The sequence below is a fragment of the Bos indicus genome, chromosome 25, assembly GCF_029378745.1.
Source record: "Bos indicus isolate NIAB-ARS_2022 breed Sahiwal x Tharparkar chromosome 25, NIAB-ARS_B.indTharparkar_mat_pri_1.0, whole genome shotgun sequence".
In the NCBI taxonomy this organism is placed as follows: Eukaryota; Metazoa; Chordata; class Mammalia; order Artiodactyla; family Bovidae; genus Bos; species Bos indicus.
In genome coordinates, this window is record NC_091784.1 from 418,079 (window position 1) to 436,185 (window position 18,107).

General features: G+C 44.5%; 1 protein-coding gene, 1 long non-coding RNA gene and 2 pseudogenes across 3 annotated transcripts in view; 1 reads left to right on the top strand and 3 right to left on the bottom strand.

Moving 5' to 3' along the window:
- Positions 1 to 18,107, top strand: part of LOC139179644 (liprin-alpha-1-like) — a 304,559-nt gene that overhangs the window by 57,717 nt on the left and 228,735 nt on the right. The window lies entirely within an intron of this gene.
- Positions 6,430 to 6,548, bottom strand: LOC139179810 (5S ribosomal RNA; annotated as a pseudogene).
- Positions 13,669 to 15,653, bottom strand: LOC139179611 (uncharacterized). Its single transcript, XR_011563936.1, has 2 exons — positions 15,136 to 15,653; positions 13,669 to 14,731 (listed from the first exon to the last, which is right to left on the bottom strand). It is a non-coding gene; the product is annotated as an uncharacterized lncRNA (long non-coding RNA).
- Positions 15,790 to 17,850, bottom strand: LOC139179641 (olfactory receptor 4P4-like; annotated as a pseudogene).

An 18,107-nucleotide genomic window follows, 5' to 3' on the forward strand; every position in this document is an offset into this window, starting at 1 on the left:
AAGATGATTTACATAAAAATAAGGCCTTTGTCAGAGCTACACTACCCTGTCTGTCTGGGAAGTGGCACCTTCACTGTCCAGCTCGATGGCTCTGCAGCGGGTGCAGGGCATCGCGATTGGTCCCCAAAGAATCTCACCGGAGAGGAGGGATCCGGGTCCACAGAGACTGGGTTACAGGAGAGATTTTCAGTCTTCTTCTAGGCATCCTTTCAGCCCAAATTTCATTAGAAGCTCACATTTAACACCCAGTACTTTTAAATCACTTCACGCTGTGGACAAAAAGCATTTCTTGCTAGAAAAAGTACAGTTTAGGCCAGTCGTTAACATCCAACAACAATTGGTTGAAATTAAGTTTGCTTATTTCAGAGTGATTGTTGGAGAGCTTGGTTACATTCTGGAAGGATAATAAAGCACACCGTGTCATGATGATTTTACAATCGCAGGAAAACCCCTTCTCTCATGGTTTAACATTGAAAAATTAAACAAGAATAATTACAATAAATGCATCATTTACAAAAGCCCTGTGTTTGTTCATAGGATTTATACAGACAAGCACTACAGTACATTCATTTGAAAGACTGAAATCAGGTATCAGAACATGAAATTGATCTGAAAGGATATTCATAGCCTGAATATACAAGAAAAAGGAAGTAATTATATAAATGAAGTCATAAGTTTACATAAATATCAGAAACATTAAATTCTAAAATATTTTCTCTATGGTATTCATGAATTTTTCACTAATTAAAAACCCTGTAATATCTTCGGGTCTATGTAACAAGTATTAACAGAGTAAAGATTCCATCGAGTTCAAAATGTAGTCTTTGTTGTATACTGGATGCTGTATAAACATCTGGAGAATTCGTGCAGGTAAACTGGAAACACACACACAGAAAAGTCAGTCCTGGGTTGGCAGCTGGTGCCCCAGCCCCTGCCCCTCCTGACACCCCCACCCCCACCCCATTTGGGGCTTCAGCTGCTTTGAGAATTCAGAGAAACATGGAGGGCCAAGCAGATCAAGGAGAGAACTCTGTGGCTGACTTTATTCTGACATATAGCTAAAAGCTGCTGGTAAAAAAAACCTCAAAAGCCCAATCCAGCTTTCTAGCTGAGATGTGAACAGGACAGAGCAGACAGCCTCCTGCCCTCAGAGTTGCTCGAGCAGGGCTGGGCCCCAGGGCCGGACCCACCAGAGGCCCACCCAGAGTAGCACCTGCAAGGGAGGGTGGCCCCTTAGCAGCAGCCGAGCCCCAGATGCCGGTGCACCTCCGTGTGAAACGCTGGCCTCCGTACGGAGAGGCCCAGGGCAGGGCAGTCTCGTGAACCCTGACTCTCTGGGCCCTGTTCCCTCCGAGAACGTGCACGCAGGGCGTGGCCGGCAGCACTGCCGCTGTGGGAGGGATACCCATGCGTCCCTATGCGAGGGGCCTTGGCCATGCTCTGACCACTCCGGCGGCAGTGGGGCGCCAAGGTCACGTTCTCTGCTGTGAGGGTTCTCCCAGGCTAACCTCCAGAGACCCACTGACCCTCCACTCCCTGGGGCGTGGGCTCCGTGCCCCCGCAGGACCAGGCCGGCCTGTACTCACCCCGAAGCACATCAGGAGCAAGTCCTGACTGTAGCAGAATCCAGCCCCTGCGTTCCCGCGACGCTGCCTGGTCCCATGAGCGCGGGAGGAAGGGTGCAAACACAGAGTGCGGTTAGTCGTGCAACGTCACATGGGGCACGAGGACACACAACGCACACCCGCAGCAGTGCCCACTCCTACTGAGGGTCTGGGGAAACTTCTAGAGGGTGGATGAGCCAGAGAGAGCGAGCCTGGGGGCTGCCACGTGGGGGTCCCTGCCACCCGGGGTGGGGGGAGGGCGGTCAATGGCACATTTGATGACGTAAACGTGGTCATGGGGACAGATACTCCACGTCGGCAGCTGCCAGTCTCTCCTTAGACCTACGGATTCACAGAGCTCCACATTCACAGATTCCACACAGTCTATTGTTATTCAATTTTACACTTACCTCATTCCCTCAGCTGCCAGCTTTACGAGAAAGAGGTAGGAGATGACAAGACCACCATCAAATGTGAGCCCTCGAGATCAGACGAGATCAGGCACGTTCAGGGTGGTATGGCCGTAGAAGGAGGCGGCTGCCGCCGGGCGCCCTAAGAGCCCTGCGCTGTGCCTCCCTTTCGCTCTGACCTGCCGGTCGGGCCAGCAGGCCGCACCTCACCATGGGGGTGTGCGCTGTACTTGAGCCGAACGACCCGCGACCAGACTCCGCCAGCCAATGCCGCCATGCCCCCGAACACTGCCACCCCGCGGCCAGCAAACGCCTGGCCAGGTTCGGCAGCCCGGAGGGCTTCCGGGACCCCCAGCGGCATGCCAGGCGTGCGTGCGCACGGGGCCTGGGGGGGTGGGCTGAGGGGCGCGGAGGTCTTGGCGCCCTCCACCCCGGGCCTCTCCAGGCCCGGCCGCGCTCGGCGAGCCGGGCCTCCCTCGATCCCGTTCGCTGCCCAGGGCCACGCGGCCCGGAGGTGTCTGGATTTCGGCCCCGCCGCCGCCCGACCCCCACGGCCCTCGGGCCTCTGAGCCTCCTGTGGGCCTAGGCGCAGCCCAGCCAGGGCCCTGAGCGCCCATCCTGCCCGACACCTGCCTGGTGCCCAAACCCACCGGGAGCCACGGAGGCGCGGTCCACCCGAGCGCCTCAGCCCCGCCCCTTCGCCCTACCGAGGCCCCCACCTTTCCCCCACGCCGCCGGACAAGCACACAACCTTCCTGCGAGAGCAGACGAGCGACAGGCAGGCACACGGACAGACACACAGACAGTCGACAGCCCGCCGTCGCAACCTCATCAGCCAGAGCCATAGCACCTGTGAGAGGCCGGGGCCAGAGGAACGGACGGGCCGCCGGGTGTCAGGAGAGACAGAGGCAGAAAGAGATGAAAGTTCAGAGATAGACTCCAGGACTGTGAGAGGGAGATACAGATAGACAGACAGACAGACGCGTGCGCGTGCGCGCACACACACACACACACACGGAGGCAGAGACAGAGGGAGACACAGAGCGAGCGACAGAGAGACAGCAAACAGGAGACAGGGGAGAGAGGATGGCATCGGATCTGAGACAGACACACTGGCACAGCCCGTGACGCACCTCAGAGGAAGGCCACGCGGAAGAAGCAGCTTCCCCAAGGGAGGGGGCGTCAGCTTTGGGCCGGGCCTGGCTGGACGCGGTGCCCTGGGGCTGGCGGTCACCCGTGGGGACCCCAAGACTTCCTTGAAGCCAAGGTCTCAAAGGGCCCCTTTGGCCTGGCTACCTAAGGCGAGACCCAGCCCCCACCCCCAGGCCAGAGGGTGAGTGTGTGAGAGTGTGTGTGAGTGTGTCGGTGGGTGAGGGTGGGGTCGGGTCGACTTGGGGCCGGGTGGATACCCAGAGTGGAGGGGGGAGGGTGTGGAGGCCGGGGGTTGGGAAGCTTGAGTGTCCTCTTGCTGTCTCTCTCTCCCTCTTTCTCCGTCTCCCTTACCTGTGGTTTCTAGCTCTTGACCTGTCTCGGCAGCAGGGTGTGTGTGTGTGTGTGTGTGTGTGTGTGTGTGTGTACCTCCAAACCCAAAGCAACTTTCTATGGAGACATAGTGAAGGGTAAATGCATTCTTACTCATCTGATATATCCTAAAACACTGGACATGTCTGGACTCAAACTTTCAGGGCCGCCTTCCTGCCACCTCTGGCAAGCATTGATGGTGCAACTGTAATCCTCTAACGGACCAAAAGTCCTGTACAAGTCCAGACATCTGCTCTGTACAGTCTCTTCCTACAGTACAGAAAAGTATAGAACAGAATGACACATTCTTTGTTAATTGTACAGAAGAATCAGCTGCTATCTGCTGCCTAGTCAACATGGTCAACATGAGGGAGTCAAGCAAGAGTTCCAAATCTCTTGAATGTGGTCCTTGGAAATACTTCTGTTCTTAGTTGCTCAGTTGTGCCCAACTTTTATGCTACCCATGGACTGGCCAGTCAGGCTCCTCTGTCCGTGGCATTTCCCAGTCAAGAATACTGGAGTGGTTTGCCATTTCTTTCTCCAGGGGATCTTCCCGACCCAGGGATCAAACCTGAGTCTCCTGCAAGTGGATGCCTTCCCATCTGAGCCACAATACAACGAATTGCCTAGTCAAAATACAAAGAAAAGAGCTAGTGTTCTACTAAGTGGAAAGATGATTTAAGAAACGGAAGCTTTCCTTTGTTGGTATATTTGAATCTTTATTTAGTTTTATTTTCTTTTTACGATTAAGGCTACTTGAACAAGGCAATGGAGAAACCCCAGAGTTGAAAAGCAATTGACTTTTTAAAAGAAACATGTGGCAGGTGAAACTTTCTTCATTTTTTAGAGTTGGTTCAATGCAAAATCTTTATTCAATAAATATGACTCTTGTTAACTTTATTTCAAATCTCCACGATGAATCACTAAGGCATCAAGGAAGAAAGGAGTAGAGGTGGAGAAAAAAAGAGCAACCTTTCCCCTTGGCTCCATCTCAACCAGCTGCTTAGTTCCTTCATCTCATGGACTACGATCTGGGATAATCTTGTTTGTCTGATTTTTGTTTGGGGACCATTTCTAGTCACAGGGCTAGAAACAGTGGAGGGGGTAAGCCCTTCTTTCCATTCCACATCAGACCCAGTGGGCAGTCCAGGCCCTGCCCACTGCATTGAGTCTGTAGCAACAGAATCACCAGTGATGCTGGTTAACAATGCATATTGCTGGAATCCACTCCATTCGCTACTGACTCTTTGAGGTGGTGGTCTGGAACCTATACCTGGAAACTTTCTTGATGATTCCAAATCACACCAAAGTCTGAGGACTATGGAAGATCTTCACATTTCTGGAAGAGCCGCACACCTCCAGAAGGAACCACAAGACTTGCCTGAAATGGTAAAGTTATAAGTATTGGACTGAAAGTTGGAAGGTCTCCACCTTTGCTATGTAAGTAAAATGATCTTTCTTTGAAATGAAAATGGATAATACTAAAAGTTCACATTGTTCTAGAGCATTAAATTTAAAAAACCCTGAATTACAGAAATCTGATGTATGAGTTCCTGGAAAGCAAGAACCTATATTTATTGATATGTCGTCATGCCTTAGATCGTGCCTTGAATATAGTGTGCACATCAACAGAAGAAAGAAAAGAACTGAATCGACAAAGATACAAAGAGATCAAAAGTGCTGAGCCAAGTGAAAAGTTGAGGCTTCGCAGAACTTTTCTGTCTTTCACACACTGAATAAATATTGAGCACCTACTATGAGCTAGTAGGCATGCAATATGTTTCTGGAAATAGAATGCTGAGAGAAGAAGAAACACAGTTCCTTCTTTCACTGAGACTAATCTAATGATAAATAACAGGCAGATACTTTGAGAACTTCTATAGGGGCCTCTTCCCTCACCAAAAACTGGGTGTCAGAGAAGGCTTTTCAGACTAATAATTGAGTTGAGATCCATAGGTTGAACCAACGTAAACCAGGGTTGAGATGCAGGAAGAATTTCAGGCAGGTAAAATAGCATCTTGGAAGGCTACGTGACAAGGGAACCTTAGTACATTCAAGAAATGAAAAATGCCCTATGGGATGGAACCAAAAGAGTGCAGAGGGCATTCCAGTGAAAAGAAATCAGAGAAGAAAGTGGGGACCAAGCAATGAAGGGATTTGGTCATATCTTCTCTATGATGGGAAAATACAAGAGCAGTTGGAGCAGGGAGGTGATAGAATTGCATCTGCATTTCAAAAGGTCATCTTGCTCCACATCACTCATGATTGGACAGACTCAACTCCAAACTACAACGAGGTTCCACTTCACATTAGTCAGAATGGTCCTCATGGAAAAGTCTGTAGATAACAAATGCTGGAGAGGATGTGGAGAAAAGGGAGCTCGCCTCCACCGTTAGTAGGAATGTGAGTTGGTAGAGCCACTATGGAAAAGAGTATGGAGGTTCCTGAAGGAACTAAAACTAGAAGTACCATATGATTCAGCAGTCCCACTCCCAGGCATATATCCACCAAAAGTATAACTGAATAAGATACATGCACCGTCTGTGCACATATATCTGTGTGTGCGCGCGGGTGCGCGCGAGCTCGGGCGTTCGCCTGCGAGGATGGGGGGGTGGGGTGGGGGTGTGTGGGGCTGGGGCTGGGGCTGGGGCTGGAGCTGGTGCAGCCCCCCAGGATTGCCTGAGGCACGCCAAGGGAGCCCCAGACGGAGACCCGCGGGACGGTCGTCTGGTTTCCTGGAAGCCAAATGCAGAGGGGCTCGCGGGCTGCGCGGAGGCAACCCAGGTCTGCAGCGGGAGTCGGTGCCCTGGCCACCCACCCCCAGGAGGGGCTGGGGCTGCGGGAGCCCAAGAGTTGGGACGTGGGGCGGGGGCTAAAGGAGAGGGAAGGCAAAGAGCCTACAGCACCCGGTATGCCCAGGCGGTCTCCCACCCAAGTACTAACCAGGCCCGACCCTGCTTAGCTTCCGAGATCAGATGAGATAGGGCGCGTTCAGGGTGCTATGGCCTTAGACGGAGGCTGCTGCCGCCCGGCGCCCTAAGAGCCCTGCGCTGCACCTCCGTTTCGCTCTGACCTGCCGGTCAGCCATTCCGTCTACAAGTAATTTTACTCCCTCCCCTTTCTCTCCCTGCTTTCTGAGAGTCTCTCTCCTTCCATACTTGATGGTGTAATGAATGGATGCCTTACATCATTTTCCCTCAACATTTTTTTCTCTTTATTTTTACATTGATTTCTATGAATTCATCTTCAAGTTTATGGATTATTTCTGCTAGCATCTCAAATGTGCTGTTGAACCTATCAATTTTTCATTTCAATTATTTTAGTTTTCAAATCCAGAATTTATGTTAGTTTCCTTAAAAAAAAATAATTTGTAGCTCTTCATTGCGTCTCTCTGTTTGTTGACTTCGTATCATACTGTCATCTAATTCTTCAAACATAGTTCCATTATTTCATTTTGTAGTTATCATTATTTTGATATTTTATCTTTTGACCTTCATACTGAATTTATAAGTGATATACTTATATGAGTTATCAGTGGTATGTTATACAAATGCTTTACTCACCACCATTACAACATTAGAGTTTTCTGAGTTTAACTGTATACTTACCTGTCCCAGCAGGTTGATAAAGAGTCCAAGCCTAAAGCCCCTTTAAGGAGGAGGCAAGCTTGCTTTCTTTTTCACATTCTTTTGCCTAAGACAAGTAGGCATTGTAGGGAGCAGTATCTCAGGTTCAAGGACATTCCTCTTTTTGAGCTTTGGATGTATGTTATAGGAAAGGGTGTGGGCAAAACGCTCACATCCTTGAGATGTTTTTTGTCTATTCTCAGAGGCTAGTTGAGAAGTATATATGGCCCCACTTAAATTAGTGAGCCCCTTCTGATGTCTGTGTCAGAAGCTTTTTCTGTCACCTTCACTTTAAATAAAATATACACAAAGCTCTGAGTGACTGAGACTGTCTTTGGCCCCAGAGTAATATCTTCTTCTTAGACACCATGAATCCAGTGGCATCGGTCACCGTTGACTGCTAGGTTATCATCTTGGGGGCTTGTCCAAGATCTTCAAGACAAGGTAAGAACACTCAGAGTTGAGATTCTTTTGCTCTTTTACTGTGGTCTCTACTTTACTACGGAGAAGGCAATAGCACCCCACTCCAGTACTCTTGCCTGGAAAATCCCATGGGCGGAGGAGCCTGGTAGGCTGCAGTGCATGGGGTCGCTAAGAGTTGGACACGACTGAGTGACTTCACTTTCCCTTTTCACTTTCCTGCATTGGAGAAGGAAAGGGCAATCCACTACAGTACTCTTGCTTGGAGAATCCCAGGGGCGGGGGAGCCTGGTGGGCTGCCAACTCTGGGGTCTCACAGAGTCAGACACGACTGAAGCAACTTAGCAGCAGCAGCAGCAGCTACTTTACTAAATCAGAAGCATGTGGACTGAATTTCTTTTCCCCAGTCAGCTTTTCCTGGTCCCTCTGACCATTTCATATCTGCTTGGGGAATTAAAGTTATTAACCTTGTGTGCCAGATTGTAGACTTTCAAGGGACTTGCAATCCATGCTGTTATTGTGCTTTTCTAGCAAGGCCCCCACTCCAAGTTTTACAGGACACTGCAGACAGGAGCACTTTAGGGAGCTAGCTGGAGCTCTAGCTCCAGGGACATCTCTCAGACTAGAAATCACCATCCTGATCCCACAGACACACAGGCAAGTTCTTGTCATGGCTATGCCTCTGGACTATATGGATTGAGGCATTGCTGGTGAGCATGAGATTCCTGAGGACACAGATTGGCACACCCCAGATTTGGGCAGATTGAAAGTGCATTGGGCTTCTTCCCTTAGTAACGCTAGCTCTTAGCAGAGCAGACGAAGCCCTCCAGTGGCTCTTGTCTCAACTCCTTAGGTATTCTTTTTGTACAGTCTGATGGACAGGAATAAAAAGGATGATGTTGGCACTCCATGAATATGAAGGATTAGTTTTTCCTCGCAGGCGGGCCCTCCATCGCCTCCTTTGTTATTAAATAGACTCGTGTGGCCACTCTCAGGAGGATGTCTTGGGTTTTCTGTTCATCCCTTTATGACTTGCCACTTATACTGTTATGAGGAATGTGCGCAGGTACACAGAAGTTGGGTGCTTCCCCTAGTGGTCTTGGCTCGGCAAGCATCCGGAAAACTACTCTGTTCCACCCCAGGTGGTGCCGGAATAAAAGGGAAATCAAACCAAGGTTTTAATGGTGAGGACCTGGACATCAATCTGGGATGCCATCAGGTCTAACCCTGGTGCATCTCCACCATGCCTGGGTGGTAGAACGAGGGGGGTTGGGAGTAGGACACCTTCACCTGTAAGAGACAGGTTAGCTCTGGCCAGGGAAGGAAGCTTAGGTGGAAAATCAGTCTCCAACCCCGTCTAGAGCAGGGGCAGACACCTCTGGTAGAAAAAAGCCATGGCACTGGGCACTGCTTTTTTCTCTCTTACAGATGGGGCCTAACAGTCCAGAACCACCCCCCTTGAATAATATCTTGAAAAACTGGGATAATTTTGATCCTCAAGGCCTAAAAATCCCTTATATATGGGGTTTCTTTGCTTTAAGAGAAGACCTCACCTGCCCAGAGAGAGAATCCCTGCTGGGACATCTTATCGATCAGTCTACCCCTGTCATCAGAGCCAATTTGAGCACTCTCTGGTTTAAAGCTTAGCTATGAAGCTATGACTACATGAAGGAGAAATGACATTTTGAACCCTGAATGGCCATGTGTATTCTTTAGACTCCGGAGAAAACTAGGTAAAATAGAATCTTTTTGAAATTGCAAAACTGGTTCTTTTTGCACATGTAATTACTAAAAGTTTGACTTGTGAAAATACTCTTTTGGGGAGCTCTGATCCTGCCTGAGAAACAGAAACATGCCTGGGGAAAAACCTGAGTTAACTCTTATCATGTCCTTGAGATACACAGCCCACTCTATCTGGGACTCCAGCCATGAGCTGGAACTCAAGCCAAGAAAATAAAAGGGACAAAGAGACATTTTAAATTTCAGGTGGAAAACTGTGAGGTTTCTGTCTGTCCAGATTTGTGTGTGTCTCGGTGTATGTCTCCATCCTTGGAAAAAATTGCTAAAGGCTAAGTGGTTCAATGAGCTCTAATTAATTGGCCTAAAGAGAAGTCAGTGCTTACAAATCAAACAATTCTAAATTCAAGAAAATTAAAGTAAATGAATTTGAGGCTTGTGTGATCTGGGAAATAATCATTACTGAATTGATACATGATATTGATGTTTGTTTATTGATCTAATTAACAGAGGCATTGTGAAGATACTTTTATAAATGATATAACTTTGGGTGATTTATCCTTACCAATCTACAGAATGATGATGTAAAGTACAAGTCATGGTTTCTGAAGAAAAGTAAGATGTGTGTTTTCAATAAAAAGTAATAAGGAATGGAATTACATTCTATTAAGGAAAAGCAAAGTAAGTCTAAACGTACAGGTGGCTGTCCTCTAAATGGACAAATGAAGTGATGAATACAGAAAGTGTAACCAGGTGTGTTGCAAGTGAAAGAAGAGTTTTGTGCATGCTACAAGTTTGTTAAGACATTAAACTGCCTTTGAAGTCTTATTGTTACTATGACTAAGTGAATAACTATTGTTTCACAGTGAATATAAGCTGTTACCAAACTGGAATTTGGTTTTCTCTCACTGATTAAAAGAACAAAGTTTTCTTGGAATGTGGCTTTTGAGAACAGACTACAGCACATATGAACAAAGCTCATTCTGCTTCTACAAAAGTTAACACGTCTTCAGGGAATTTAAAATGGATTAAAAATGGCCATAAACCAAAGAGTTGGGGCTATGAGAGGTCCAAGATGGCCACTTGGCTTTTCCTGGCTCCCTGACAAACCTCATTTTTATTTGATAATGCCTTTCCTGGCTTCAGGATTAATATCTCAGAATAGAAAAAAATGGTTAAAAGGTGCTTTCCACAATCTCCAGTGATCAGGGCACCCACTTTGCTGGACAGGTCATACAGACGTTCACAAAAACTTCATGAGTCTCTTCGAGACTATTGCTTTCACTGATGTCCTTGGTCATTGGGCAAGGACAGCAGAACAAAGGGATCAATTGCATGGGATGGAGTAGACTGCTAAATATGACCACAATTTTCACGACTTTTTGTCTGACATATTGTTGACTTTTACTCTGTGTTTTCAGATATAAAGAAGCACTTCTCCTCGAGTTACTGATCGTTTAAAACAATCTAGTGATTTACTCCTATGGGTAAAATTATACCTTTTTTCTCTCTGCCTCATCCCTCCAGAAACTGGAGACACTTGGGTTCTGAACAGCCTTATCAGGTAAATAAAAAGACTGTCTCCCGACATATACAGAAATCTCAACGTATACTGGGGAGCTCTAAAAGAAAAATCCACCTAACTGATGTCAGGCCTATGGCATCTATTATGTTTCACTGAATATTAAGTGCCAGTTTTTTTAATTAAGGTCTGTATTTACTAAGACTCACTCCTTAGATAGTTCCTTGTGGTTATGTTACATTGCTAAGAGGTTGAATTAAGTTGTTAAAAAGGACATTCTGAGTTTGTTTCTAAAGCTTATCTCAATAACCAGTCTTTGAATAAAGATCAGATGCTCAGGATCTACAACCAGGATATCAACAGCAAGCTATAGTCATTTAGCAAACTAAGTCAGAGGACATGGAGATGTCACTGGGCTACACCTAATAGAAGTTCTTGACTTAACTTCTTATGATTCTACTATTACTGCTATTGTTTTCGATATTGCCTGTTTCAAGAAGTGTTGTTCCTTACATTCTCAAGTGTGTGACTGAGCCACTAAGTGAGTCACTGTATGACTTAGCTGTAAAAAGAAGAGAAGTGAAAAGCAAAGGAGATAAGGAAAGATATAAGCATCTGAATGCAGAGTTCCAAAGAACAGCAAGGAGAGATAAGCAAGCCTTCCTCAGCGATCAATGGAAAGAAATAGAGGAAAACAACAGAATGGGAAAGACTAGAGATCTCTTCAAGAAAATTAGAGATACCAAGGGGACATTTCATGCAAAGATGGGCTCGATAAAGGACAGAAATGGTATGGACCTAACAGAAGCAGCAGATATTAAGAAGAGGTGGCAAGAATACATAGAAGAACTGTACAGAAAAGATCTTCACGACCCAGATAATCACGACGGTGTGATCACTGACCTCGAGCCAGACATCCTGGAATGTGAAGTCAAGTGGGCCTTAGAAAGCATCACAATGAACAAAGCTAGTGGAGGTGATGGAATTCCAGAGGACCTATTTCAAATCCTGAAAGATGATGCTGTGAAAGTGCTGCACTGAATATGCCAGCAAATTTGGAAAACTCAGCAGTGGCCACAGGACTGGAAAAGGTCAGTTTTCATTCCAATCCCAAAGAAAGCAATGCTAAAGAATGCTCAAACTACCGCACAATTGCACTCATCTCACATGCTAGTAAAGTAATGCTCAAAATTCTCCAAGCCAGGCTTCAGCAATACACGAACCGTGAACTTCCAGATGTTCAAGCTGGTTTTAGAAAAGGCAGAGGAACCAGAGATCAAATTGCCAACATCTGCTGGATCATGGAAAAAGCAAGAGAGTTCCAGAAAAACATCTATTTCTGCTTTATTGACTATGCCAAAGCCTTTGACTGCATGGATCACAATAAACTGTATAAAATTCTGAAAGAGATGGGAATACCAGAACCCCTGACCTGCCTCTTGAGAAATCTGTATGCAGGTCAGGAAGCAACAGTTAGAACTGGACATGGAAAAACAGACTGGTTCCAAATAGGAAAAGGAGTACATCAAGGCTGTATATTGTCACCCTGCTTATTTAATTTCTATGCAGAGTACATCATGAGAAATGCTGGACTGGAAGAAACACAAGCTGGAATCAAGATTGCGGGATAATATCAGTAACCTCAGATATGCAGATGACACCACCCTTATGGCAGAAAGTGAAGAGGAACTCAAAAGCCTCTTGATGAAAGTGAAAGTGGAGAGTGAAAAAGTTGGCTTAAAGCTCGACACGCAGAAAACGAAGATCACGGCCTCTGCTCCCATCACTTCATGGGAAATAGATGGGGAAATAGTGGAAACAGTATCAGACTTTATTTTGGGGGGCTCCAAAATCACTGCAGATGGTGACTGCAGCCATGAAATTAAAAGACGCTTACTCCTTGGAAGAAAAGTTATGAACAACCTAGATAGCATATTCAAAAGCAGAGACATTACTTTGCCAACAAAGGTCCGTCTAGTCAAGGCTATGGTTTTTCCTGTAGTCATGTATGGATGTGAGAGTTGGACCATGAAGAAGGCTGAGCACCGAAGAATTGATGCTTTTGAACTGTGGTGTTGGAGAAGACTCCTGAGAGTCCCTTGGACTGCAAGGAGATCCAACCAGTCCATTCTGAAGGAGATCAGCCCTGGGATTTCTTTGGAAGGAATGATGCTAAAGCTGAAACTCCAGTACTTTGGCCACCTCATGCAAAGAGTTGACTCTTTGGAAAAGACTCCGATGCTGGGAGGGATTGGGGGCAAGAGGAGAAGGGGACGACAGAGGATGAGATGGCTGGATGGCATGACTGACTCGATGGACATGAGTCTAAGTGAAGTCCAGGAGTTGGTGATGGACAGGGAGGCCTGGCGTGCTGCGATTCATGGGGTCACGAAGAGTCGGACAGGACTGAGCGACTGAACTGAACTGAACCGACATAACATAAGAAATCCCCACGCAATAGGAATTAAAATCAGTATATGAGTTTTCTCATACAGTGTGATTTACTAGCGAAAAGCAACCACCACCCCACAACCTGAACTGCTCATGAATCCAGACTGAATGAGGCAGGCAGAATAATGTCTTATTTTAAGCCTCATTCCGAGAGAGAGAGATTTGTATGAATGATGTCTCTGTGAAATGAAGCAATATATTCTGGCCTCTTTATTTCCTAGTACTTGTACTTATTAACAAGAGAGATAAGAATGGCATATATTGTAAGCATCTTTTTTTAAAAATTCCTCACCCAAAATATCTGGTATTAAACTCTTAGTTCGTGGCTGAAGGTCATGGATTATGGTTTATGCTTAATTTACACATGAAGGCAGAACTGAGGTCTCTATGGAAGGCTATTAAACACTATAAGCAAACACAGAGATGGGGATATTGAAAAATATCAGTTATTACCAGATATTCGCAACTATCTGGGAAGATGAATGGATGATCTTTATGAAAATGTAACTCCAAACAACTGATCCACTTGAGGAGATAATTCAATTGGGAAAATAAGTAAGATTTGGTTAATTTACATTATTTACTACATATTCATTCAGTTACTTTGATAACTTTTGCCTCCTTAAGATTATTATTTACAATTCTGAAACACCATTCTTTTTTGACATTTAAATATGAAGCAAAATATGAAAATAATATTTGCAAAGTATCTTGCAAGTACAAAAATAAGACACATACATATTCAGTTCAGTTCAGTCCCTCACTCGTGTCTGACTCTTTGAGACCCCATGTACTGCAGCAAACCAGGCCTCCCTGTCCATCACCAACTCCCGGAGTCCACCCAAACCCATGTCCATTGAGTCAGTGATGCCATCCAGCCATCTCATCCTCTGTTGTCCCCTTCTCCTCCTCCCCTCAACCTTTCCAAGCATCAGGGTCTTTTCAAATGCGTCAGGTCTTCTCATCAGGTGGCCAAAGTGTTGGAGTTTTAGCTTCAACATCAGTCCTTCCAATGAACACCCAGGACTGATCTCCTTTGGGATGGACTGGTTGGATCTCCTTGTAGTCCAAGGGACATTCAAGAGTCTTCTCCAACACCACAGTTCAAATGCATCAATTCTTCGGCCCTCAGCTTTCTTTAGAGTACAACTCTCACATCCATACATGACTGCTGGAAAAACTATAGCTTTGACTAGACAGATCTTTGTTGCTAGTAAAGTAATGCTCAAAATTCTCCAAGCCAGGCTTCAGCAATACGTGCACCATGAACTTCCAGATGTTCAAGCTGGTTTTAGAAAAGGCAGAGGAACCAGAAATCAAATTGCCAACATCTGCTGGATCATCGAAAAAGCAAGAGAGTTCCAGAAAAACTTCTATTTCTGCTTTCTTGACTATGCCATAGCCTTTGACTGTGTGGATCACAATAAACTGTGGAAAATTCTGAAGGAGACACGCACATAATATAGCCAAATATTAATATGGCCTATCTTTGTGTGGAGAACAGTTAACAACATTTTTATGACATATTAATAATATGATTCTTTAAAATTCATAATCTTTCCTATTAATTCTAAAAAATATTACATTATTTGAGAGAGAAACATTAGAAAATATCCTATTACCTAAAATAAATCTATAGTATTAAATATAGTTTAACTCATTATATAGAATACAAATCTATACTATCAATAGTTACATTTTATATCCAAAACTATGCACATTTTCATAAGAAAATGCAGCAATCTTAAAAATGTATTTCAAACAAAATGTATACTTTGCACTAGAAAATCATGAAAATCCTATAGGTATGGGTGTATACACATTAGACTTCCCTGGTAGCTCACCTGGTAAAGAATCCATCTGCAATGCAGGAGACCTCTGGTTGATTCCTGGGTCAGGAAAATCCCCTGGAGAAGAGATAGGCTACCCACTCCAGTATACTTGGGCTTCCCTGATGGCTCAGTTGGTAAAGAGTCTGCCTGCAGTATGGGAGACCTGGGTTCAGTCCCTGGCTTGAGAAGATCCCCTGGAGGAGAACATGGCAACCCACTCTGATATTTGTGCCTGGAGAATCCCCATGGACAGAGAAGCCTGGTGGGCTACAGTCCATGTGGCCACAGAGTCAGAAACACCTAAGCACAGCAGCAGAATATATATATATTCCCATCACTGAGTCTGATCTATATTTTGTCAAATATTATTTTAGGATTATTCTACACTTGAAATTAGATACGAAGTGAAAGTCTTTTACTTTGAGATAAATCATCTATTTTGAGGAACTAAAGGATTTATATTTTCTTCTTTTTTGTAGCAAAGTCAGTTGTAGTTTATTTATTCCTTGATCATGTATACTTAATGTCAAACCCAGTTAAAATAGCAAGAGTTTGTATGTATGTATGTATATATATATATATATATATATATATATATATATATAACACATATATTTTCCCCAATACTTACAATGTTACTTCACAAACAGATCACACAGTGACTTGCTTTTCAGACTGTAAGACTTGCCATGTAGACTATGAGGCTGGACTTTACACTATGTTGTATTTAGATCTATATATTCTTTTCACTTAAGTAAAATAATCGCAGTTCACAAATACACACAAAAAGATCTCTAGGTACTTGATTAAAAGAAATCTAGAGTTGTAGGATACGAGGCTAGGTATATAGTTCTGAAAGGAGTTTGCAGTATGTGATTGTTCTTATTTTCCTATAACTGCCTTTTTTTTTGTTGTTTAGTCGCTGAATCATGTCCAGCTGTTTTTGCATCCCCATGGGCTATAGCCCACCAGATTCCTCTCTCCATGGGATTTCCCAGGCAAAAACACTGGAGTGGGTAGCCATTTCCTTCTCCAGAGGATCTTCCTGGCCCAAGGATTGAACCTGTGTCTCCTGCATTAGCAGGTGGACTCTTCAACTGTCTTTTACCTTTTAACATATTATTACCTGTTATACCTTGAGGCCAAGTATTTTGAGAGCGAAGTCTCCCCCAGGTTTAGCCTTCAATACAGGCAGGATCACTCTCCCTCCAGATTTTTCAGTGTGTTTTTACTCTGTAAAAAGTTTTCTTTTCTTTTCTTTTTTTTTTTTTTTAAACAAAGGGGATTATTAGTGAAAAGTGAAATCAAGGAAAACACATTGAGAGGAAAATAAAGAAGGAACCACTGAAGGCAAGCTGTTGTTGGAGGCTTGGCTTTTACACATTCTGACTGATTTTCCCATTAGCAGGAGAGAATCAGCAACAGAGGAGTGATGAGAAGACAGTCACTGGCGTCAGACGAATGACCTTCAGATCATTAAGCTCCCTTCCCAGAACCTTTTATTGCACCAAACTCTTCTTATGGAATTTTTCATCTCCATGTTTCTAAGTGTGTAGATAAGCGGGTTGAGCATGGGGACAATAATTGTGTAGAAGAGCGTAAACACTTTATCTTCTGGTAATGTTGTGGCAGGTCTAATGTAAACAAAGATGACAGGTGTGAAAAAGAGGATCACGGACTGTGATGTGGGAACTACAGGTGGAAAGTGCTTTATGGTGGCTTTCTGCAGAATATGTGCACACATTATACAGAATCAAAGTGTAGGAGGCCATCAAAACCACAAAGAGCACCAGTCCCATCAAGCCAGAATTGGCAATGACAAAAAAGCCAATTTTGTGAGTATCAGTGCAGGCTAGTTTCAACAAAAGATGTGCATCACGGAAATAGTGATCTATTTCACTGGGGCCACAGAAAGGTCAAACAATCGCAAGAAGAAAGAGACCAAGAGAATGAAGAAGTCCCCCTGCACACGACGCTATGAGAATTGAGTGACGTTTTTGCCTGTTCATGGTGATGGCGTCGTGGAGAGGTTTGCTGACGGCCACATAGCAGTCACGGGCCATCCCTGTGAGGGTGAAGACCTCAATCCCCCCTCAAAGAAGTGCGTGGTGAAAAGCTGTGTCATGCAGTTTTTATAGGAAATGGCCTTTTTCTCCATCAGTAAGTCAGTCAGGAGTTTGGGTGTCACAGTGGAGGTGTAGAAGAGGTCTGAGAGTGCAAGGCAGTTAAGGAAGAAGTACATGGGCTGGGTGATTAGCTGACTGCATGTAATAGAAATCACAATGATCAAATTCCCCAACCAAATAGCCAGGTAACAGAATAAGAAAAATAAAAAGCAGAGGATCTGGACTTTCTTGTCCATAGAAAGTTCTAAGAGGATAAATTCAGTAACATTATTTCTATCTTCCATGATCTGATGTTCAAGAGTTATCTGAAATGACAAAACCAATGAAACGAATCATTGATGAGAAAATGGAAACCTAATATCTACTTTAAATGGCACCAATGCCTTTTAAAGACAAGTTATTTTGAGACCCACTGAAATCAGTTTCATTTAATACGAGTCTTTGACTATCTAGTACTAATATTCTTCTAAGAGCTAAGAATACAGTGATAAATTAGACAAAGTTCCAGTTTTTATATAATTTAAATTATTTTGTGAGGAAGCAAGGAATTATATTTATCAAGAATTTTTAAAAAAGAGATAATCTTAATAGTGTTAAGTAGGGTGACATATAATGTGCCAATTTAGGATGTAAAACAGAGGTAACTATAGAATTTGCTTGATTAAGTGGTTTCTAATGAAATCACAAAATTGGTGTAGGGTGTGTGGGTGGGTTTTGCAGTGCTGGCACAGAGTCAATGTTAAATAAATATCAATTAAATAAAAATCTGGAAAGTGAACAATGTGCTATAATTTTGAAGGAATAATACAATAAATAATCATCCTTTAGTCAGGTAATTCATGATAAAACTGAAGAACA